The following is a 24,406-nucleotide window of genomic DNA, read 5'->3' as shown; positions in this document are numbered from 1 at the left end:
GTCACAAGGACTAGAAGATTCTCTGCAGTGGGCAAAGTGGGCTAACTTTATTTGGAGTGACAGGTAACACCCATGCCCAGCAACACAGCAGTAGATGTGACTTCTCAGAGGCAGGTGAATGGGGGAGGTCAACATATGTCTACCAGCTTGATATAATGTGGCTAGAAGACAAGCATATTCCTGAGACTGATTACTGTTAACAGGAATAAAAAGAAGGAGCTGACAAAATATTTGATAAAATAATAACTAAAAACTTCCAAATTTGATGAAAAAAAAATCTACACAACCAAGAATCTCAACAAACCTAAGCAGGATAACAAAAAGTTCTATACATTGCAAAATAATTATACAAAAATAAATGTTAAATAAAAACTGAGAAAATTTATTGCTAGCAAAAGTGCCTCACCAGAGATAGTAATGGAATTTCTCCAGGCTGACAAAAAATGACACTAGACTGCAACTGAAATTCACAGGATCATGGGAAGTTGCAAATATATGAGTTAATACAAACAATATAAATCCAAATCCATTTTCTATAGATTTATATAAATATATTTTCCCTTCTTTCTTAACTTTTACATAAAGCAAAAGGCTATATATCGTGATAATTATAACAATCTATTGCTTGGGTTCCTGATACATATCAATATAACATACATAACCATAACAGCAAAAGGAAAGGGAGAAGGAATAAAAGTATACTGGAACAAAATTTGATACTTTAATCAAAATTGAGTTAGTATTAATATGAAGCGTCTTTTGACAAATTAATAGGGATATTATAATTCTTAAAACAACCATTTGGAAAACAATCAAAAATGCAAAAATGCACTTAAAAATCAACAGAGGAGTGAAAATGGTACATTAAAAGATACTAGCTCATCACCAAAAAGTGCAGTCAGGGAGAAACAGTGAGATACAATAAGTGATCAAACATCTAGAAAACAAATTACAAATGACAAAGATAAATCCAACCATACCAATAATTACTTTGAGTGCAAATGGTCTAAATACCCCTAACAATAGGCAAAGACTCTCAGGCTGTATACAAATAAAAAACCAAAACCAACTACAAGCTGCTATATATATCCACCTTAGACTAAGAGACAAAATTAGACTGGATATGAAAAGATTTATCAGGCAAACAGTAAGCATCAAGACAGCTGGAATGCTATATCAATATAAGACAAAATACACTTTAAGGCAAAAAATATTATTAGAGACAAACAACAAATTTGATAATGATAAAAGGGTCAATGCATCAGGAAGATATAATAATTATAAACAAATATGTAACTTATAGGCTCAAAATATATGAAACAATAAATGAACAAAACTGAACAGAGAAATGAGTGAGAAAGCTTCATACACCGCTCTCAATAAGGGGTAGAACTAATCAAAAAGTCCTGAACTATATACAAGACTTGAACAACAGTATCAACCTAACAAAGAGCTATAGTAATTTCTACCCAACAACAGTGGAATCCACATTCTTTACATGCATCATTCTCCAGAATAGATCAGATCATATGCTAGGGAATAAAACAAGTCATAATACATTTAAAAGTAAGGAACTCATACAGAGTATGTGATCTGACCACAATGGAAATACATTAGAAATCAACAGCAACAAAACATATGAAAAATCCCAATATTAATTTTTAAAACACCATTCCAAATAACTCATTGATCAAAAAAGACATCACAGGCAAAATAGAAGATATTCTGAAATGAATGAAAAGGAAAATACAACATATGATTTATGCAATGTACCTGAAACAGTGCTTAGAGGGAAATTTATACCCATATGACCAATATCAGAAAAAGAGATCTCAAAATAATAACCTGAGCTTCCACCTTAAGAAACTAGATACCCATGAGCAAACTAAACAAATAAAACAACCAGAAGCAAGGAAATAAAATATACTAGTAGAGACATCAATGAAATAAAAAGCATATAAACAATTGAGAAAATCAATGGAACTCATAACTTTTGTTTGAAAAATTCAAGAAATGCAAATTACCAAAAACAAGAAGGAAAAATTATATATGCATATATATATATATATATATACACACACCACAAAAGAATTATATTATATACCACAACTGTCTTAGTTGGTTCAGGGTCCTCTAACAAGATATCATAGACTAGGTGGCTTAAACAACAGAAATTTATTACAGTTCTGTAGGCTGGGAAGTTCAAAATCAAGGTGCTGGTTGCTTTGGTTCCTAGTGAGAGCCCTTTTCCAGGTTTGTAGATGGCAACCTTCTCATTGTATTCTGACATGATGGAAAACAGAAAGAAAGAAGCTTTGTTGTGTTTCTTCTTATAGGGGCACTAATCTCATCATGAGGGCTACTCCCTTATGAAATATCCACACCTAACATAACCCTTAATGGTGAAAATGAATGCTTTCCTCCCAAGATGAGGAATGACTCAACTATGTGCATTCTTGCCACATCTGTTCAACCTTGTACTGGATATTCTTGCCATGGCTATGTAACAAGAAAAAGATATAGAAAAATTATCTTATTAGCAGATGACATGATTTTCTATATAGAAAATCCTATGGAAGTCACTAAAATACTGTTAGAATTAATTAAGGAGTTCATCAAGATTGCAAGATACAAGACAAACATATTTAAACCAAATGTATTTCCGTATACTAGCAGTGAACAATACAAAAATGAAATTAAGAAAACAATTTCATTTACAATAAGATCAAAGAATAAATTACCTAGGAGTACACTTAATATTCAAAGAAGTGCATCTTATACTTAAAACTACAAAGCACTGTTGAAAGAAATCTAGGAAGTTCTAAATAAATGGGAAAATAACCATGTTAATGGATCAAGTAATCTCATAGACCTAAATGTAAGAATTAAACTACAAAACATATAGAAAAAAAGAGAATATCGTTATGATCTTGAGTTTGACAAAATATTCTCAGACTTTAAACATGATCCATAAAATAATTAATTGATAAACTGAACCTCATCAAAATTATTTTTTGTTTCAAAAACGATCGTTATGAAAATGAAAAGTCAAGCCACAAACTAGGAGAAAAATATTTGAAAATCATATATCTAATAAATACTTGTATGCACAATATATAATCCTTACAACTCAATAAGACAAACAACCCAACTTAAAAATCAGTGAAACGCTTGAATATTTAACAAAAAAAGATATATGAACGGCTAATAAGCACTTGAAATATGCTCACATTATTAATCATTAGGAAAATGCTAAATTCATAAAGAGACACAACTACACACCCATTAGAATGGCTCTAATCAAAATGTCAGACAATATTGTCAGAGAGGATAATGAAAAACTAGAACCATCATGCATTGCTAGTGGGAAGATAAAAGTGGTACAGACATTTTGGAAAATGTTTCTTAAAAAATTAAACAGTTATTTACCATACAACTCAGCAATGTCACTTGTAGGAATCTATCCAAGAAAAATGAAAAAAACAGGTCCACATAAAAACACGTGTATGAATGTTCACATATCATTAGTCCTAACTGTCCAAAGTTGGGAACCACCCAATTGTCCATCAACTGACAAATGAGTAATGTGGCACACCCATATTATGGAATATTATTCGGCCATAAAAAGGAAAGAACTACCAATTCACACAACTTGGATAACCTCAAAAACAGTAGGCTAAGAGATAGAAGCCAAACGTAAAAAACTACAATGCATGATTTTATTTATATGAATATTTTAGAAAAGGCAGATTTATAGGGAATGAAAGAAAACTAGTGGCTTCCTAGAGCTGAGTGTGGATTAACTCTGAGGGACGGTGGAATGCTCTAAGTCTGCATTACGGTGAAGGTTGTACAACTGTACATTTGTTTAAATTATAAAATATTTTTTAAAAGTTTGTTGACAGAAACCATTGATAAATTTGGTTCATTTACCTTACAAATTGATCATTAATTGACATAATTTGCTGAGAAAATAAATTCTTCAGCCTAACAAAGAATAAATAAATAAAACATAATTTGTCCTTGTTCTCATGGTGGATTGTCGGGGGCAGGAAGGATGTGACATTCCTTTTCCTCCCTTAGCTACAGGCCTACTATCTGCAATTCCTAGAATCTTTCCTTTTCCAGTTCTGGGATTAAAGGTTTTATTCAAAGGTGGTGCAGGGAATCCATCTTTGACAGCAACAAAGTAAACAATACAACAAATAAGTTCCATTTCACTGCAACTATGCCTGACATGTGAAGCCATTTTTCTATTGTTGTCCTGTCATGGTCTACTTTATGAATTAGGTTTAAAAAAAAAAAAAAAGGCAATGTAATGTTATGGGCAAAATCTCAAATAATGGAGATGGCCAAATCCAGGTTTAATCATGTTTAATTCTATCATTTACCAATGCAAGGACATTGAGAAAGTTACTTGCTATCTTTCACCCACAGACTCCTCTAGAAACGGAGGTGATGACAATATCTGTTTTCCTCATACAGTTATTTTGAAGATTAAATTAGATATTATATATAAGAACTTATCAAAAGTTTCTGACACTTCAGAATATACCTGAAATGTAACCACTTTTCACCTCTTCCCAGGCAATCTCCCTAGCCCATGGGAACAACATTCTCTTCCGTACAACTAAAATAGCTATTGAATTGGTCTCGCCACTTCTGCCTTTTTCCTCCTATTAACTATTGTTCACATAGAAGATATCTCTAAAATGTAAATCAGATTATGTCACTCTCCTGCTCTAAAATCCTTCAGTGGTCTCCTACAAATCCCTATATTATCTGGCTCCCCTCTACCTCTCTGGCCTCATTCCTACCAATATTGTCCTTGATCACTGATCAACCTGATCTTACAATTTCTCAAACTCAGAGAATATACTGCAACTTAAGGTATGTGCCCCTCCTGTCTTCCTGTTTGAAATATTCTTCACACAGATAGTCAAGTAACTTATCCCCTCACTTCACTCAGCACAAATGACACACCCTCAAGGATGCCTTTCCTGAGCCCTCTAACATAGCAAACTCTATCACTCTATGTCCCTTTAACTAACTTTATTCTTACTACTGAATAATAATACATTAATTTCCTAGCTGCTTGTAGATTTTGTCCCTTCTAGAACATAAGCATCATGAAGGGAGGTCCTCTGAATATTTATTGTATGACTGTATTTTTAGGACCTACAACACTGCCAAGCACATAGTAGGCTCTCAATAAATATTTGTCTAATAAATGGGTGAATGATAAACAGTAACTCCTCAATATATTTAAACACTATAATTGAACAAGACTTCAGGTGATTTGACTCAACATCAGCTAAAACACATAGCATAGAAATCAATTTCCTACTTGTAATTAAGTGACTACATCAAAATCCTCACATCTCTTAATGCTCATTAAAAAAATCAAAACAAAACAAAAAAAGGCACCTCCCATTTCAAATGGATAACATGTTCATAGATCACACAAGTACTTGCATGAAAATTAAATGGAAAATAAATTCAATAGCTTTCTATGGAAATTCATTACTGATTTACTACCATTTTTCCATTTATGTTTCACCATTAAAATTAATATAATCTCTCTCCCTTAGGGAGCCTCACAGATATTTTAACACCTCTACACACAATACTACTCTCTTAAGAGAAAAGGAATTTATCCCTACTAACAATTAATCATGGCATCCTAGAAATGTTTTACAGACCCAGTCTTCCCATAGCTATTTGTCTCCTTCCCTATACATTTGCCTTATTACACAGTTTAACTGTTTGTAACCTGAGTTTTCTATTATATTTCATATTTACTTTGTAACAACAGTAAAACCCTTCCATAAAACACTACATATGATCCAAAAACTCAATGCCATGAAATGCTACGGGAACAAGAAACAAGCTGCTGTTTGAGACAGATCCTCGGTTTAGCTACAGGATTTAAAACTTCAATACAGTTGCCTTTAGGAGCCATTTAGTGAGGGTTGATAACTTAAATACCCACAGTGTTTTTCCATGGTTAGACAGAATCTCCTAGGAAGTTGTCTTTTTTATTTGTCCCAGGAGAATTTACTGGGAAAAGAGGGGGCCATTAGGACCCAGGATTGACCTCTGTGTGCCCCCAAATGGGCTACATCTGTGTTTCCCCCTGGCCGTGGCATCCTTTCCACCTTTGTCTTCTCACTGTCCTCCACCCATAACCTTGTTTAAAGAGGAGAATGGGAGACAACAGCCAACCGAACAATGTCTAAGTTTATAATAAGGTTTTGCTGAAATCATTTTGAATCTAATCAAACTTTTGGAGCCGTGGGATTAGAGGAGAAAAGTTAACTCTGCCTATATATCTGTCATTTTACCTCCCACTGGAAAGTACATCACCAAACTGAGATAAAAAGACACCAATTAAAAAAAAAACAACTCGGGCTTTCCTGGTGGCGCAGTGGTTGAGAGTCCGCCTGCCGATGCAGGGGACACGGGTTCGTGCCCCGGTCCGGGAAGATCCCACGTGCCGCGGAGCGGCTGGGCCCGTGAGCCAAGGCCGCTGAGCCTGCGCGTCCGGAGCCTGTCAGCGAGAGGCCCGCGTACCGCAAAAAAAAAAAAAAAAAAAAAACCTCACAAAAGTGTAAAAATGCTCATAGTAGTGGTCTTTGGAAGCCTCCACTCACCATGTAGGCCCCTGCCTCGGTCTGCCCTCAGCTCCTTCACGGTTACTTATACTGAGGGCCTGGCGGGCTGTCTGTGCACCTTCGGGACCGGTGTCAGGCTCCTTGCCCACCGCCTGACGGGAATACTGGGTTTCACCTTCCCCCTCTTCCTGCTGGCTGCCCCCCTCTGCTACCAGGGCTTCCCCCGGGGTCCTCAGCATCACAGTCTCCACTAGCCTCTGCCCGTGCCCTCTTCATGCCCCCAGGATCTTCTTCTAACGGGTCTCTCACTGCTCCTACTTGTTCTGGAAGGTCTGGGCCTGCCTGTCCTCCCTCCGGGCCTTGAGCTGCAGCTTCTCCTTCTTGGCTACAAGGGTGGCCTGAAGTTCCCCCAAAGTCTTGTGCAGGAAACTGTAGGACAGCATGTTCCCCTCCCCAACACCCTCCTGATGAGCTGCAGGTTATGTGAGGCCCAGTACTGGTAGCGCCGGGCAACCGCCTGGGGCAGCTCGGTAACACTGTGCTCGCAATCCCGCTCTGCCTCAAACCCGCGAGCCCGTGGCCAGAACTCACCCATGTCCTGCAGGGAGCTCATCTCCTGAGAAGCTTCATCATTCTACAACATGCTCCCACAACAGCTTTCATGCTATAATAGCGGGATTCCAGCTCCTGGGAGTAGGGACCGCAGTTGATGAGAATTTGGCGCTTGACGGCGTTCACGTTCGCCTTGTGCACATAGATGGGAAAACAGGTTCTGGAACACGGTTGCCGTGAGCTTCACGTGCACATAATGGGGCCCAAGGCTGCTCAGCACCAGAAGGGAAGGATGGGCAAACTGCCACTCAAGCACACGGGTACCAGCACAGCGAGGAAACCACAGCATGCACCAGCGTGTACGAGTTCGTCTGGAAGATCAAGGTGGGGCCTCCAGGGAGGTGCATCAGCTTAATGTAAATACTGGTCTCCATTTTGCTCAAGACCAGTAAATATGTGACTCGGCAGGACCCAGCCAGTACCACAGAATCCTGCAAAGAGTTTGTCTTTCGTCCCCGCAGGCAGGCGGTGGCTGTGAGCAGCTCCACGAGACCGTGCAGACAGCCGGAGCAGCCGGACGCTGCCGCCTCCCCGCAACTCGGCTAAACACGAACGAATGCGGCTGCGCAGCGTGGGTCTCGCGAGGGCCGGGCTGCGTGCCCCCAGGCGCATGCGCGTGATCTCAGGTTCCAGAGACCGCCTTGTCTGCCGCCTCCCGCAGTCTCTTCCACGAAGTTGCTGCCTACCGCTTCCAGCACGCTCTGCTCACCTCCTGCACCGTTGTGAAGAGTAACCGGTAATCCGCTGTGCTATATATATACATAGGGCTTTCAAAATACGAGAAAACTGAGGTTTCTGGTTCCCGACAGAGGTACAAGATGGGCTATGTTGGGGAGAACAGATAAGAGTAAAATGTAGTTCTTGTTGAATTAGGCATTGCTGTGGGGAGGCTTGAAATCCGTTCACCTTGACAAATGCTCAGAGCACATGTTTTCCTCTCTGATCACCTTTGCATGTTATTCAGGACCCACGCATCCCCGTTCTGCTTTACACAGCTGGGGGTGGGGGTGGGTTCCATCACTCCTCCAGGTGTTTTTCGTTTTTTGGTTTTTTTTAGGTGTTCTTTTGATCAGTGTTTAAAATGGCTTTGTTACTGAACTAAACTCAGTTCTGCTCACCTGCCCGGAGTAAAGCCAATGTACTGACACCAGGTTGTGAGGAAAGAAAGTTGCGGTATTTATTACAGTTCATCAAGCAAAGATCCGGGCAGCTTAAAAGGCCCAAATTCCCTGATGGCCTTCAGGGAAAGGTTCTTAAAGACGGGGTGAGGGAGGGGTTGGGGGTTGTGGGGTGTGTGATCAGCTCCTGGACATTCTTCTGATTGGTTGGTGATGAGGTAACTGGGAGTCAACATTGTCAACCTGCTGGTTCCAACCGGTCTGGGATCTACCCGCTTGTGGGCAGCGTACAGGTAACTTCTTTCACCTGGTGGGGATTTCAGTATCGGCAAAATGGCTCAAAGCATGTGGCTCAGAATATTATCTATAGTCTTTGAGAAGGAACTAAAGGTCCTTGACTTTGTTTTATGACTAAACTATTATTATTTTCCCTTCCTTGACTATTTTCCTTTGTTTCTGCATTTTCTCACTTCTCTTATTAAATTTATTCTTTGGAACTTGGGGAAGACCTAGGAGGCTAAAGTTTTTCTACAAAGAAGAGGCGGGCAGAGGCCGTGGGGGTGGGGAGTCTGTCCGGGGAAGGCCCCTCAGGCTCCTGCTTGGTTAAACTTCAGACTGGCTCTTTGTTCAAATCACAGACACCTGGTACTGGTGAACCATTTTCACCTTCTTGTTCTGGCATCACTAAGTGTTTCTGTGGCTCAACGTACAAGTGGCTATGTCTCCCCCCCCCCCCACTTTCTCCTTTGGCCCCCTCCCTCCTTCCTGTCCCCACCTTGTTGGCTCAAGCTGATATGAGAGCTATAGCCTTTATATTGCTCAAAAGAGTTCACTGTGTTACTCCCCTACAGTTATAGAAAACACCGGGCTCTACACAGGATTCCATGGAAGCCCTTCTCATTAGAACTGAAGTTGGCCACAGGCACCCTCGTCCCTCTGCTTTGGGGTGGGAGAGAGTCACACCACACATATAACTCTCTCCAAAGGTGGAACCCTCACATATCCTCTCTCAGCCCTTTCTTTCAATGTTTTTATGTCCTTGGGGGGCTTTCTAGAATCATGCACGTGTTTTCAAATATTTCCTTTGCAAACATCATATTGCTCTGGCCTATCACTTGGAATTTTATGTTTGGTTTGATCTTGCTATTATAGTCACATCACTGAAAAGTAATGGGTCCAAGATTTAAACCTAGGTCAACCTGACTCCAAAGCGCCTACTCTGTAAGATGTCCCCAGACACAAGTCCACTGTCTCTCACCCCTCCCCATCTCTATCAATATCATCTTGCCTCTTTGACCTCTTTAAATGCTCTAAGAAAGTGGCGTTTTTGCCACACTCTCTTGGAAAACTTTAGTTTGATTTCTGAAGGAGAATGTATTCCAGCTCTTATATACTAACTTTAAAGAACCCACTAACATAGTATCTCTTCTCTTTTCCTTTCATATTCTTTATCCAGGAAGTTTCTTTGTGGGAACACCTATATGACAACTGGTCTTCCCACCCAGCATCTTAGAATATGACAAGAGTTATTTTCCTTCTCAGATAGACCTTGTATAATCAGCAACTGTGTTAATATCAGAAATGTTCGCCTGAGCATTCTGTATAACCCATTTTTTCAATAAATAGATTTGGCTGCCAAGTAGCATAATTTGCTCAGTTTTCCCTTTGGAACATATTTAATCACAAACTAGAGGTTCACATGGGACCATATTACAGACTGTTTGATAACTCCAATAATTTCAAATTTATTTGGTTATATTTTCAAAAAGCAAAAGAATGGCAGTGTAATGTATGCAAGAAATTTTAACTGGAGTCAGAAGAATAATAATACCTGCCCAGACACCCACATAAGATTATCGATAAATGTATATAATAGAACTTTGTAAAACGTAAAGGGATTTTAATACTATTACCCACCCCTACTCTTCGCTTCATAATGCACAGAAAAGTATTGGTTACATTCATCAAGAAAATGCACAAAATCCAAAGATATATAGTTGAAACAACACTTTATTATTAAAAGTTCTATATTTATCAGCATTGAAATTTTCCCTCATGAAGTCGGCAAGAGTACTTTGGAGGGGAACATTGCTTTAATTCTGACTCACTAAATTATTTGTAAACTACTGAATACTTTGAACACATTCTTGAATACATTTGTAATATATCAGGATCATGATGCAAAGGCAAAATATGCAGACAGCATCTTTGTATTTTACCTTTATGTTTGCCAATTGTTTCTCTTGCACTTCCCCATATTTCACTTGATGCATTCTATTCAAATAATACACGGTGAGATCAAACCGCAAGAACTCCAAATGCTCAGTCTATGACTGCCAGCCAGTAAATAGGTTCTCTTTCAACTTCATTTAAATAACAGCTCCTGGAACTTCATATAATGAAAGGAGCCTGAAATAAAAAGATTGCTCTGCTTTACATGAAACACTCCTCTACACACATTTCAGTAAAGCCAGCATCTCTGAATCATCCCTTTAATAATTATTGAATAAAACACAATTTCCAATTACACAAGAGAAATTATGTAACACAAATGCAAGTTGAGTCAATAGAGTTAATTAAAATGGGCACAGGTGGAAATAGCCTTGGGGGAGGGGACAGTGGTCATTTCTTAAGATGAAATTAAAGGGAAAAAGGTAAGCACAGTAATAAAAAGAAAGCCTAAGTAACCTATAAAGAAATACCTAAGTCAATTCAAAGGTTAAATATTTTTTCCTGCAATCTCATTACCTTAGTCAAATTTCCCGAAGAATAATTCTGTATCCTTTGAATGCAGGAACACCATAGTCCTTGTTAGAATTTATACTGATGAAATGAGAGGGGAACACTTAGCACTAACCTTAAGCTATACAAGTCCGGTACCTGATGCGAACTATGTAAGCGCCATATTTATGTTAATGTCTACCGTAACGTCATGGCATAAGTTTGTCTTGTGATCTGTAGTTCTTTTAGAAAGTACTTAAAACTTCCTTTTGGTTGTGAGCCATAGTACCTACAAATATGAACCTATTGCTCTCCTCATATATACTGTATATGATATACATACCTTAATTTTGCTTTGGTTTTTACTCCCATTTCCCCTATTTGACTGTAAACTTTGAGGACCAAGAAAGTGAATTATCAAGTTATCAACTTGTATATACTGAGTGATCTGTGTGTATATATATATATATATATATAGAGAGAGAGAGAGAGAGAGAGAGAGAGAGACAGAGAGAGTGTGTCTTTTTTTAATTCAAAAAATGTTGTTTTAGGATCTATCCATGTTGTGAATTATAAATCTAATTGATTGCTTCTTGCTATAAGGAATCCATAATATGTGTCCAATATATGCATCTATTATTTATAGGTATATTTATGTATACTATGTGCATATATATAATTTAGAGAGATCAGCATGTATAGAGAGATATCAATATATATGCCACTTGAGATGGCTGTTCTGTTGCTCTCTGTACATTCCCTGCTCAACCAGTCCCTGCTTCACTCAAATGACTCCTCTTAATTATGGGGCTTAATTAGTAACCACCTCCCTGCTTGGCCCAGCTGCTTGTTTCCCTGGTAACTGATGAGCCAACCTGAAATCAATTCCCCCTATAAATGATAGCCTCCTTCTCCCCCAAGTAGCAAAGACTGCTACTGTGTCTTGCCTGTCCTCTGCTGCCCATGGTGGGCTGTCACTCCAGGACCTTGGGTTTGGATATGTAATATCCCATGTCCAATAAGCTGTTGATATCTCTGTCGCTGTCTCTCAGCTCTTTCTTCTGTCTCGAGGCTGGGCAGCTACGGGGCTTGCAGGCCTGCAGGGTGTAGCCCAGCACAGATAGTGAAGGGGATGAGGAACCTAGAAAAACTAACAAAATAAAACAAAAGATACTTTGAAGTTTAAGGGAGTGCAAAGTTTTTTTAAATAGAGGATTAATTAAAATTTCATCTTAGATAATTGGGTACTTATGGCTTGTCATAAAAAGTGTTGCATCTAAAACAACTTCAAGGAAAACAAAATTACCGTGCCCTAAAATCTGTTGGAGGGAACAAAAAGGGGCTTCTGTGTTGCCAATGACCTGATGTTGTAGAGAGTTAGAATAAAATTGTTGCATAAATTACGAGACTGGAAGTCATAGAGGTTTTCCTACATTTTTCTATTGTCATGGAGTTGTAACTTTTGCACTTAGGCCTCTAAATAAAACTGGATTCTATTTTTTTTTTTTTTTTTTTTTTTTTTTTTTTTTTTTTTTTTTTCTGGATTCTATTTTTGTAAGTACTATTAGATGGTAAGGCAGTTTTTCCAACATCACTTTAAAGGAGCCATTTTTATAACACCATATGTGTAATACACTTTATATAGATATTATATACCATATATGCTTATATATACTATGTGTATAAAAAGAAAGCAAATTCTAAAATTAAATACAATTGTTTAATATGTTTACTTGGTTAAATTAATTCAAGGTTATATTGTTTCACTTGAATCTGAAGCAGGCTTGAACACAGAGGTATTATGAAATATTTCTGAGATGACACCATATTAAAATATATTTTGTCTGCCATTGCTTCACCACACCTATTAGGAAGAAGAAACTGAGAAAATAATTAAAAGTCTATGGTAATAGTCTCAGGCTTGAGGTGAAATAAGCCTTATAGAAGGAAGTGACTATTGGTGCTTCTGATTTACAGATAAGAGAACAAAGGCTCATTAGTGCTAAGTAACTTTCTCTGAGATTTCATTTAGTGAAAAGATTATCTAAGATTTATATGTAGCTCTGTCCGTCTACTCTTAAACTCAGGCTTCATGCATTAAACCAGGAATCTGCAGACTTCTCAAAAGGGCCAGATATAAATAAGCTTTGCAGCCCATATTGTGTCTGTTGCAACTACTGTCATAGGACAGAAGGAGCTATAGACAACATGTAAACAAATAAGCATGGCTGTATTCTAATAAAGTGCTGTTTATAGACAGTTTTAATTTCATAAAATTTTTATGTCATGAAATATTATTCTCCCCTCCGTTTTTTCAACTGTTTGAAGTGTAACAAGTTGTTTGCTTACATGCTATATACCAACAGGCTGGATTTGGCCCATGGTCTTTGATTTTTCAACATCTGCACAAAACTGTGTTAAACTTAGGCAGTCAGAAAAGGGCTGAAGTTTGTGTTCTGCTGTGAGATGCTGCAGTGAGACCATTTTGCCTTAAGGATGTAGGTGAAGTGATTTTTATGGCATCAAAAATAGATAGCCAGCAACCAGACAAAAGGGCAAGCCAAAGTTTAAAAGTTAGTAATGGTAAGTATGTAAAAGTCATTCCCATGAGGTTATAACTCAAGCTGAAATAGTATTTGAAAATATGACTTTGGAAATAGCCAGAACTATGCAGTGGGAGGGGAGAAAGTAACAAGAGGACGTGACGTGTATGGAGGTACCGGCAAAAAGGGTAGAATGAAGATAAACAAATTCATGGGAAATAGGGAAGGAGACAGTTTCATGAAAGGGGAGCAGGGCTAATAACAAATCCAAGTGGACAAGGAAAAATTCATGGCTTCATTTAGCATCTGAGTGTGTTGACAATGATCTCTGATAGAGGAGCCAGTATAGACAGATTAGTATAGGAGCAGGTTACAGATGCTTAAGTAGGTGGCAGAAGTAGGAGACCCAGCTTTCCATTAGAAATGAACTTTCTGAAAGGAGACTAACCTGTATTAGTTTCATGCTGAGGACTGAAGGGGCAAGTGGACAGAATAGTTTCCAGAATTCAGTGAGACCTGAGGCCAAGAAGGAGGGTCAGGGTCCCCAAGCTCCAAATATGGAGGGCACAGCTACTGCTAGAGGTCTGGCCTTCCAGAAAAAGCCTTCTAATTGGAGAAGACCTAACAGTTCTTAGGCATTTAACAAAATGGCTATAGACAAGATCTTTGCCTGTAAAATATTGGCCAGTGTTGCATTTCATATGTCTGAAAATATTTTAACCGAGCAATTTACTTCATTTTATTAGAGTATATCTGAACATATTGTGATAAATACACATTGTATGCTGGTTTTGGAATTGAAATACATACTGGATTTGTTATTACATAAAATACGAATTTCTCCTTCTACAGTCTTTAGTAACCAAAATTCTCTGCCACCTGTTTCACATTTATAATCAACTTTAATACCTTAATTCAATTTAAAAATATTAACCCCAAATATTTTCAACATATTGTTTGGATAGAAAAAAATGGTACTCTAATAAACCAATTTACATTAATTTTCTTTTTTTATATATTATCTCTGTTTACCTACCTTGGATAAGATTAATTCATTGAGTCACTAAATGTCTCATGTATGGTATTTTCCTACGCACCATGGAGAATACTAATTAGAAAACAACATTCCTAGCATATGATGCCTGCAATCAGTTTGTAGGGAGTAAAGTCATCTACAAATAAATATATTGGAATTCAGAAGAGAAAAAGACGGGAGGAAAAGAGATAAAGCGACAGCTTCATGAAGGATATGATGATATCTGAGTTCAGAATTTAAGAATGGGATATGCCAAGTGACAGGTTATTTTCCAGTTACAGGGAGCAGAGAAGATGTCTCCCTCCAACAGCGATAATTGAAAATAAGCAGGCCCTGGGTACAACCAACACCATCTTAAACAGAAATAAATCAGCAGTGATGCAGTCCTTGGGATAGATTGCTCTCTGGGGAATTACCTTCTATCTACCAGATTCTATAACAATGGGCAAAGTGACAATATCAAACTTTTAATAATGCTCAGTAAGCCATTTGCCCTAATATGTTGTGACCACAGAATTTGTAGCAAATCATAAAACACACTATGTGATCATCTTCTCAATAAATTCCTTCTAAACCTTTGAACTTGACACATTGTAATCCAGTTTGGAACAGTAACAGTATGTTTTATTCTCTTGGAATTTGAGAAGAAAAAATGACATGTTTTTTACATTGAAAATCAAGATGCAAGTTCTTATAAACAGCTGCAAGCTTAATTGTCTCTAGTCAATTCTTAAATTACTAAAAGGAGAATTGATGTCTGAAAAAAAACAGAAGAAATAGAGGCTTGAGAAAGATATGCTTCACAAACCTGGTTAAATAATGCTTATTCCTTCACAGTCAGCTAGCTTATTGTCTTAGCAATGTGGAAGCTAGGGTTTTAAAAATATTTGTAGTTACAAATATCTGCTCAGTATTAACTTTAATTTGTTTTATATTTTATTTTGTATTTTTTCTGACAACTTCATCAGTGTCTGTTTGGCAACAGTGTGGACTTAGTATGATGTGGTGACTATCACAAGCAAATTCTGAATATGGTCCCGTTCCAGAGCTCTCAAAGCAATTGACTGTGGCCTCTGTAGGAGATGTATCATGGGTCAACCTATTCTGTTGCCCAGACCTGCATCTCTGCCCCTGAAGAATTGTTCTCAAGAGGACTCACCAATAAATCTCATAGGTGTAAATATCAATGTGTTAGAACCCATATCACACAGAACCCAAGGTAAGTTAGATGTCCATTTTCTCCAAGTTCATCGGTAGATTCAATGCAATTGTAGTAAAATCCAAATAGATTTCTCATGAAAATGACAAGTTGATTCTAAAAATGTGCATAAAAATGCATAGGATCTAGAATAGCCTTTTTTCTTTGGGAAGAAAAAGTTACAACTTATACTACTTGATTTCAAGTTTTACTCTATAAGCCACAGTTATCAGAATATGATGGTATTGGTGGAAGGATAAACACATGGTCAATTGAATGGAGTTGAGAGACTAGAAATAGAGCCATACATAGAGTGAATTGATTTTTTGACCAGAGCAATTCAGAGGAAAAAGTCATTGCAACAAAGAGAGTCTGGACCCATAGAGGCTAGATTCATGGAAACATGAAGTACAGATTCCGCGAACAGGTCACTGAGAATGATGACAAGTAGGGCTACTACTACTGTACTTTGGCTACTGAACCCAGGTATTCTACTTGTTTGGGAAACAGCATCATATAAGGCCATTGCATCTTGGTTGGATGGAGCATCATTCTTGTAGCATAACATCTCAAAGTGGGAACCTCATCTTTGCCTTCAAAAGACCATTCCATCACTCTTATCAGTGTAAATCTGTACTTCTGTGGAGTATTGTAAGTGCTAAGACTAGTGAATCCCATGACCACATGCTATAATTTATGCAATATCTTTTCTTTTTTTTTAGTTTTAGAAAAGGAAGCACCTACTTTACTTTATTACTGTAAAATTTTCCTAATCCAAACTTGGAATTTCACTAATCTACCTCACATTTTATGATTCTAAATTGTCTTAGAATCATAAAATTGTCTTAAGTTTGTATCTACAGTATGGTCTTGTCCTTTCATTTAATTTGGAAAATGTATTAAAATTCTCCACCCTCCCCCGCAAAGAAAAGTAGATTCATGTACCCACTCCTTCACCATTACTGGTTCTTATGATGGCCAACCTCCAAGATGGTACCCGTTGATTTTTACTTCCATGTATTCATCCTCTTCTGTAGTCTTCTCTCACACTGAATGGAGTTAACCAATATAACCAATAGGATATTGTGGAAATGATACTATGTGACTTCCAGAGCTATTCCACATAACATGCTCCTTCCACCTTACTCCCTAATAGATCATTTGCTCAGGCAGAAGCACTTACCAGCTTCCAAAGAAGTCCAGACAACCTTATATAGGTTCCATGTCACAAGGAATTGGGACCCCTACAAAAACCAGTACTTACTGACCAGGTACGTGAGTGAGACATCGTGGAAATGGATATCCACATGCAATTAATCCTTCAGATGACTAAAGCCTCAGATGACATGTTGAGTACAACCTTAGCTGCTATAACCATCTAGCTAAGCAACTCCCAGACTCCTGACACAAAACAAGTGTGTAATAAATACATGTTTATTTTTTTAAGCCACTAAATTTGGGTGCATTTTTATGCCACCATAGATAACTAATGTAGCTATAAAATGTATCCCTTAGTATAATGCAGTTTTACGTGTAATCCCATATGTGAACCAAACAGTAAGTCCTTGGGAATGGTACTGGCTAAAACCCCGTACAGAGGAAAGAAAAACTCAATCCCAGAATATGTGTTGATTCCATTCAAGGTGAATTACTGTCCTTTCTGAAGCAATTAAATGACCATCCCTGGGCTTCCCTGGTGGCGCAGTGGTTGAGAATCCGCCTGCAGACCGGGTTCGTGCCCCGGTCCAGGAAGATCCCACATGCCGCGGAGCAGCTAGGCCCGTGAGTCATGGCTGCTGAGCCTGTGTGTCTGGAGCCTGTGCTCCGCAAAGGGAGAGGCCACAGCAGTGAGAGGCCCGTGTACCACCAAAAAAAAAAAAAAAAATGACCATCCCTTAAAAGATGGTGCTATATTGGGAACCCAGTGTAGGTTTTGGTCGATGGCAGTTGGACATATGGCAGCAGCAATAGCCACCTCAGCCTTGGAGCCCATGTTATTGAGCCATCAATAGCATCCATTATTATAGCATCCATTCTTGCCATCATGGCTCCTCCTCCCATGTGCCCACTATCCCAGCACTGAGGTGACCAATGAAGAAACTAGTTAATGTCAACTGGCCAGGTCATTTTGCTTACTTGTGAATTTAGACCCTACTCTGTAGGCAGATGAAAGGTGCCCCTTTCCTTTGGAAGAGATATCGTAGCATGCATCATACCACTGGGCATTTGGAAAAATTCACTGATGTGATAAGCTCTTGAATCTTCATAGAGTTTATCTTCTTTCCTAAAGATTGTACATGCCTTACCAAGATATCCAGCACACTTGCCACTTTTTGCTCATTCAGTCTGATTAATCTGATATATTTATATAGTGGGCTAATGTGGTGTGCATGGAATTATCCAGGCAGACCAGATACCTCTGCACTATATTTTAACTAGTGTTATGGCCCAGTATATGGTCCATCTTGGTATACACTCCATGTACACTTGAAAAGAGCATGCATTTTACAATTATTAGGTTTAATGTTTTATAAATTAAATGTAATTGAGCTATGTGATTGCATGTTCAGTTCTTCTATGTCACTGTATATCCCATCACTACTTCTGTATCTATATGTCGCTATTGATATTTTTGTCTCAGTTGTCTACCCATTACTGAAAATAGAGTGTTAACTATGCAACTGTGAATGTGCATTTGTCTATTTTTCTATCTGGTTCTGTTCTCTTAATGTGTCTTATAGTTCTGTTATTAGATTCATAGACATTTAGGATTTATATATCTTCTTGATGAATTGGCTGTTTCATGATTCTGAGTGGTTCCTATTTATCTTTTTTATTTTAAGTCAACTTTGTCTGATATTAATATAACCATACCATATTTCTTATGCTTAGTGTTTTCCTAGTGTGTAGTTCCATCCTTTTACATTCAGCCTAGTTCTTTGTATGTAAAGTACTTGCTCTTGATACCACAAAATAGTTGGATCTTTTTTATCCAGTCTGACCTTCTCTGCTTTTTAATTACAATGCTTAGTGCATTTATATTTAATATCATTAATTATATAGTTTGGTTTAATTCATTTATTTGCAATGTGTTCTTTAGTGATACTATCTGCTTTTGGCTTTCTTCTTCTCCTTTCCTGACAGCTTTGGAGTTGATAAAATATGTTTTATTATTCTATCTTCTTTTAGCCATATTTCTTTAAATTATAATTTTATTAGTTTTCCTAGGGGTAATGATATGCATCTTAACCAAGTTTACCTAGATTCAGTATTATAAAATTGCAAGTAAAATGTCAAAACAGTAGTGAAATTCCATTTATCTCCCATCCTTAGTGTTATTGTTTTCATATATTTTACATCTGCTTATGAAATCTGGCAATATAATGTTATATACATTTTGCTTTAGTCATCTTTAGAAAAATTAAAAGAAAAAATGTATTTTATATTTATCTACATATTTGCCATTTCCTCTGTTTTTCATTCCTTCTGGAAGATCTAAGTTTCCATCTGCTGTAATTTCTCTTCAATCTCAAAAGTTCCTCATTTCCTGAAATTCAGGTATGCTGCTGACAGTTTTTCTCAACTGTCATTATCTGAAATACCTTTATTTCTGTCTTTTTAAGGGATATTTTCATTACTTGCAGAATTTTAGGTTGACCATTCAGCACTGTTTTACATTCAGAACTTTAAATATGTTGATCCGTTTTCCTTTGCCTGCCTTGTTTCCAATGAGAAGTCATCAATCCTTCATAATCTTGTTCTATATCTAATGTTTCTTTTTCTCTGCCTGCTTTTAAGATTTTCTCTTTATTTTCAGTTTTCAGCATACTTAGGTATGGTGTACTGTGTCATGATTTTTTTAAAAATATTTAACCTTCTTGGGATTGAAAATCAACAAGTCTTATATAAATTGATGTTTCTTATGAATTTAGGAAAGTTTTGGCAATTATGTTTCAAATATTCTCATTGACCATGCCCTCTCTCATCTCCTACTGGGACTTAAATTACATTAGGTTACATTGTTTGAGATTAACTACAAGTCAAGGAGTTAATGTTTTGTTAGTTCATTTTTCCAACATTTTCCCCTGTATTCTTCATATTGAATTATTTTTTTTGAATGTCTCAAGTCTAATGTCCCTTTCATTTCCTGACTCTGGTTCTAATAAGTTTATCCTGTAATTTATTTTCAGATATTGTATTTTGCAATTCTAGAATTTCTATTTGGTTCTTTATATAGCTTCTATTACTGTTCTGAGATTTGCCATTTTTTTACTCTTTATCACCAAATACTTTTTTCCTTTGTTTTAAAATGTATTAATAATAACTGCTTTTAAACTCTTTGTATGCTAACACCAACATTTGTGTTTATCACCTTTTTAAAAAAAATTGGAAGTGGGTCATGTTTTCATAATTTTTGGCTATCCATGAATTTTTTAAAAATGTAATCTTCACATTGTGTCATAGATTGAAGGGATCCTAACTTATGCCACCTTTTAAAAAGTATTTTGACTTTTAGAAGGCAGTTAAATTGCTGACAGGTGTTTTTGGTCCTTCCAGGCTTAGTTATATCCTTTGTTAGGGTAGATTTATTGCCATTCAGAACTTGGCCTTAGAGAAGTTCCTCACTGTAGTAAGGCATCCTCACCACTGCGGTGTGACCTTTCTAGGACTTAACATTGTATACACAAGGTGCTCAGCACGGTCTTTCCATTATGGTTGGACTGGAAGGCCAGTGTCTCTCAGAACTACACAACTTACAGTCCCAGCGCTGCACAACTTCCGGTATCATTCAGCTTTCAGCCTCACAGCAGGGAATCTCTGCTGGACCTCAGGGAATCTCACCTCGCATGTGTGCAGCCCAGCTCTTGGCCAAGGATCCACAATGAGTGACCACACAGACTTCTGAAGTGTTCCCTCTGTACAGCGCTCTCTTTTACAATGTATGCCCTGCAAATTCCAGCTGCGTAAGCACTCCACAACTCTCATTTTTTATCTTCAACTTGGAAAGCAGGGTTGCTCAGCCTCCACCTCACTATTCTATGGCAGGAAAATGTTAGTAGTTGATCCTCCACTTCTAAGGGATTAAAATATCCTTCAAGGCTTATTTTAAATGCTACCAAACTTTTCCTCATCCCTACTACCAAGAATCACCAGTAGTTACCCAGATATTCTCTTTGTACAGGTCTCAATAACCTTTAGTTAGTAGCTGGCCTTGAGGGTAAATATGTTCTTGTTTAATATCCCTTGTTTAGAGCAAGTTCCTTAAGGGCAGGTATATTTGTGACGGTGAAAGGGAGTGAGCATGGGATTCAGTTTTAGGAGCTCATGAGATTTAGAATTAGAAATGGCTCTACTGTTTTCTGGTTTTAACTTACGTGGTCTTAGAAATTTACCTAACCTCTCTGAATGTCAAATCTCAAGTTTATGGTATCTATGACCAACTAGTTATAGATCAAATTGTCATGAGGATAAAGTGAGATAATATACACAAGTGAAGTTTTAACCAATAAAAGGCTCATAAAAGTATCAGTTAAATTACTGTGAGCAGGTCAACATCATCTTCATATTCATAATCATCCTAATACCTCATAAGGTAAAAATTTATGTTAATTTTTTTAACGGTGGTGATAAAAATCTCACCTTGGGATATTTAAGTGCACACAGAATTCATGGCCCTGAAGGGTCATGTTGACTACTGAAATAAATTCTATGTAGCTTTTTACATTTAAAAAATTAAACCTTGCAGAATATAGAACACCACAGTGTTAAATAACTGGGTTTCCTTGAATCAATGAAGAGTCAGATATATCAGCTAACAAATGGCTATATTTCGTTAGCACTGCTCATATACAAGAGTAATAAACAGTAGTAAATGACATTTTTTGGATCGTTGTCATGAAACAGTCTCTGTTAACATAACCCCTTTCTACACAACCTTTTATGCACAATAAAACTCCCCAAAGGTGTGCTTGTAACATCTGGTGCTGCAGAGCAATGTAATTCCAGTGAAGTGACCAACTTTGCGCCAGCCAGGGTGAGGGAATGGATTAAAACTTGGTGTCATCAGCAAATTTAATTATTTCTTAATGTAATTCTTCAGTGCCTTTGTGGAGGGCCTTTTAGAGGATTTGTTCCACCTAGTGAAAAAAACACTCTAAAAGTTTATGTATTTTACTTCAAATACTAGCTCTTATATGGCTGTATTAAAATAATGAATTTTCATCGTAGCAGGCTAACAATAGAACATGGCTCCACTGGAGAAGAAAATTGGACACAATGGAATGCTATGTGGCAAAACATTTAATAAAAGTAAATAAGGATGTCTAACAGGTTTAATAAACACACTAAACTTGGTAGGATACAGTCAGAAAATAATTTTGTTTTTCTACCACCAGGGCCTTCAGATATCCTCTGTGAAATCTCCATCCCCTCTCCCTGGATATCTTTAACAGATGGATTGCTTTTCTGATAACTTCTAGGTTTTAGAAGAGTGTCATTTTCAGGATAAAAATGGTATACCCTAAATCAAAACACACCTCTCACACAATTCAAGCATTTCTCCCTACCCCAGTTCAAGATTGACCAAATGTTTGGGAACCAGCAAGGGGAAAGAAGGATTTTGGCATGGTTCCTCTCCATTCCACAGACTTTGTGAGGTGAGGGAGAGGAGAGAAAGGATGAGAAAGAAATGAACAAAGTCTTTTTACTTGGTTAATGCTGGTTATAGTCCTCTGGTGATTACTGAGTCAGAGATCCAAATGCTGGGTCTTTGGCAGATGTGCATTGAAGGATTTTAGGAGACTAGTCACGGGAGCCTTCACTCTGCACCATTCTGACATGGTGATGCACTATATGGCTGACGTCACTCAAACTTCTTGGTCTCTTCCCTCATGTGACTCTCACCTCGACACCCAGAGTCCTTTCCATACGACAGTCTCAGCTACTGAGCCTACAGGAGAATCTCTCTTCCACTCTCTCACTCTAGTCTTATCTCTATGAATGTTTTCCATTGGCCCCAGTCACTTGGCTTGAGACAAGGTAAAACACAGCTCTTCACTTACTGGAAGGGGATGGAAGTGCACAAAAACTCTTTCACATATTCTCTTCAAGGAAGTCTCTGTGGAATACTCTTCTGTTTTTCTCATGTATATGTAGAAGATGGATATTTTCTGTAATGTGAATTTGGTCTCCTCTTCAATTAGCCCAAAAGAGAGTCTGTAGCCACACTTTTTTAAATGTAGGAACAATCTCCGTAATTTACTCAAACTTGGGGGCAGTCATCACATCCCCAGGATGACTATAAAGGTCGCACCTCCCACTCTATTACACATATTTGTGAAAATTACTATGTTTATTTCTAGTTTACTGGAATCTATTTTTGTTTCTGGTTTACCAGATCTACCATGAAGTTAATGATGCTTAAGTTTCAAGTCTGTTTACTTGCATGTGCCCCTTCTAAAGCTCTATACCTAACTGAATTTGTAATTTTTTGTTCTTTTTCTTGGAGATGTCCCCCAAATTATGTAAGATTGAAGTTCCCACAGTCTTGTTTTGCCTTTTTCTAGAGGGATATATTTGCAAAGTGTTCAGAGCAAAGGCAAAAATGATTTCACTTGCTCAACTATTGACACCAGTCTTTGTCTTTCTCTTAGCAACTCCTCCCTCCAAACTTCTTCCCATATCTGCATGTTTAACTCTTCCTAGGCTCTAATGTAGTAATCAATTGTGAGAGTTGATTTAAACACACAGTAATTTACTCTGGTACAAATTTCCATAGATGTACCAACAAGTTAAGATCCATAGATGTACCAACAAGTTAAGACCTCAGCATCTTGAGAAGTTTAGTATGGCATCCCAAACAGGAAACTACTGCCATGAATCATTTAATGCAGAAATAAACTTAATTTGTAGGTTTTGAAGGGGAGGTTGGCAGAGCAGGTGTTTGACTGACATACCTAATATTATGGGCACTCAATAAAGTTGTTCACTAAATTAGGTGACACAGGAGAACCATTGGGAAATTGATCACAATATGACAGAATGAGGAGATACGGATATTTTCTCACTGGACTTTAAAAGTCTGTGTACTGTTTTGACACTGATGAAATTTCAGGTGTGGTCAGACTGTTGCTGTCTGACCTCAGCCCGAGCTGCAGGCTCCTACACTTCTCCACAGCCCCCAAATTTGTGGGTCAGTTACAGCAAAGAAGTTTTACTTTGCCAACAACGTTTGGTAGGGACTGCCTGGGCACTGTGTTAAGATGGCATTTTTCTACCTCTGGATTCAGTCAGGAGCATTTCATGGTCAGTTAGTGATGCTGCCATAGGTACTGCAATGAAAAGTGATGACGTTTATGCTACGTGTCTTCCATTCATGTATGAGGATAAGCAGATGTGCTGCCCAATAACTATTCTCATCATTATATCCATGTGTCAGGAGACACCCTACAGTCTATCTTGGCGTTTTTGTGATTACATTTTGTACAATAATCTGAAAGAAATACAAAATTCCTACATTTTGTATATTTATTTTAAAACGTGTGTGACACTCAGCAGCACATCAT

The 24,406-nt window shown here is 37.6% G+C and overlaps 1 pseudogene; it reads right to left on the bottom strand.

Annotated features, from left to right (window-relative positions):
• The window catches only part of LOC131759679 (suppressor of SWI4 1 homolog), a 31,305-nt pseudogene extending 17,756 nt beyond the window's left edge, over positions 1–13,549 (bottom strand).
• Between the last annotated feature and the right edge of the window lie 10,857 nt (positions 13,550–24,406).

Source organism: Kogia breviceps, chromosome 7 (genome assembly GCF_026419965.1).
Source record: "Kogia breviceps isolate mKogBre1 chromosome 7, mKogBre1 haplotype 1, whole genome shotgun sequence".
Classification (NCBI taxonomy): Eukaryota; Metazoa; Chordata; class Mammalia; order Artiodactyla; family Physeteridae; genus Kogia; species Kogia breviceps.
The sequence above is the reverse complement of the archived record's forward strand: the minus strand, read 5'-3'. Positions and strand labels throughout refer to the sequence as shown.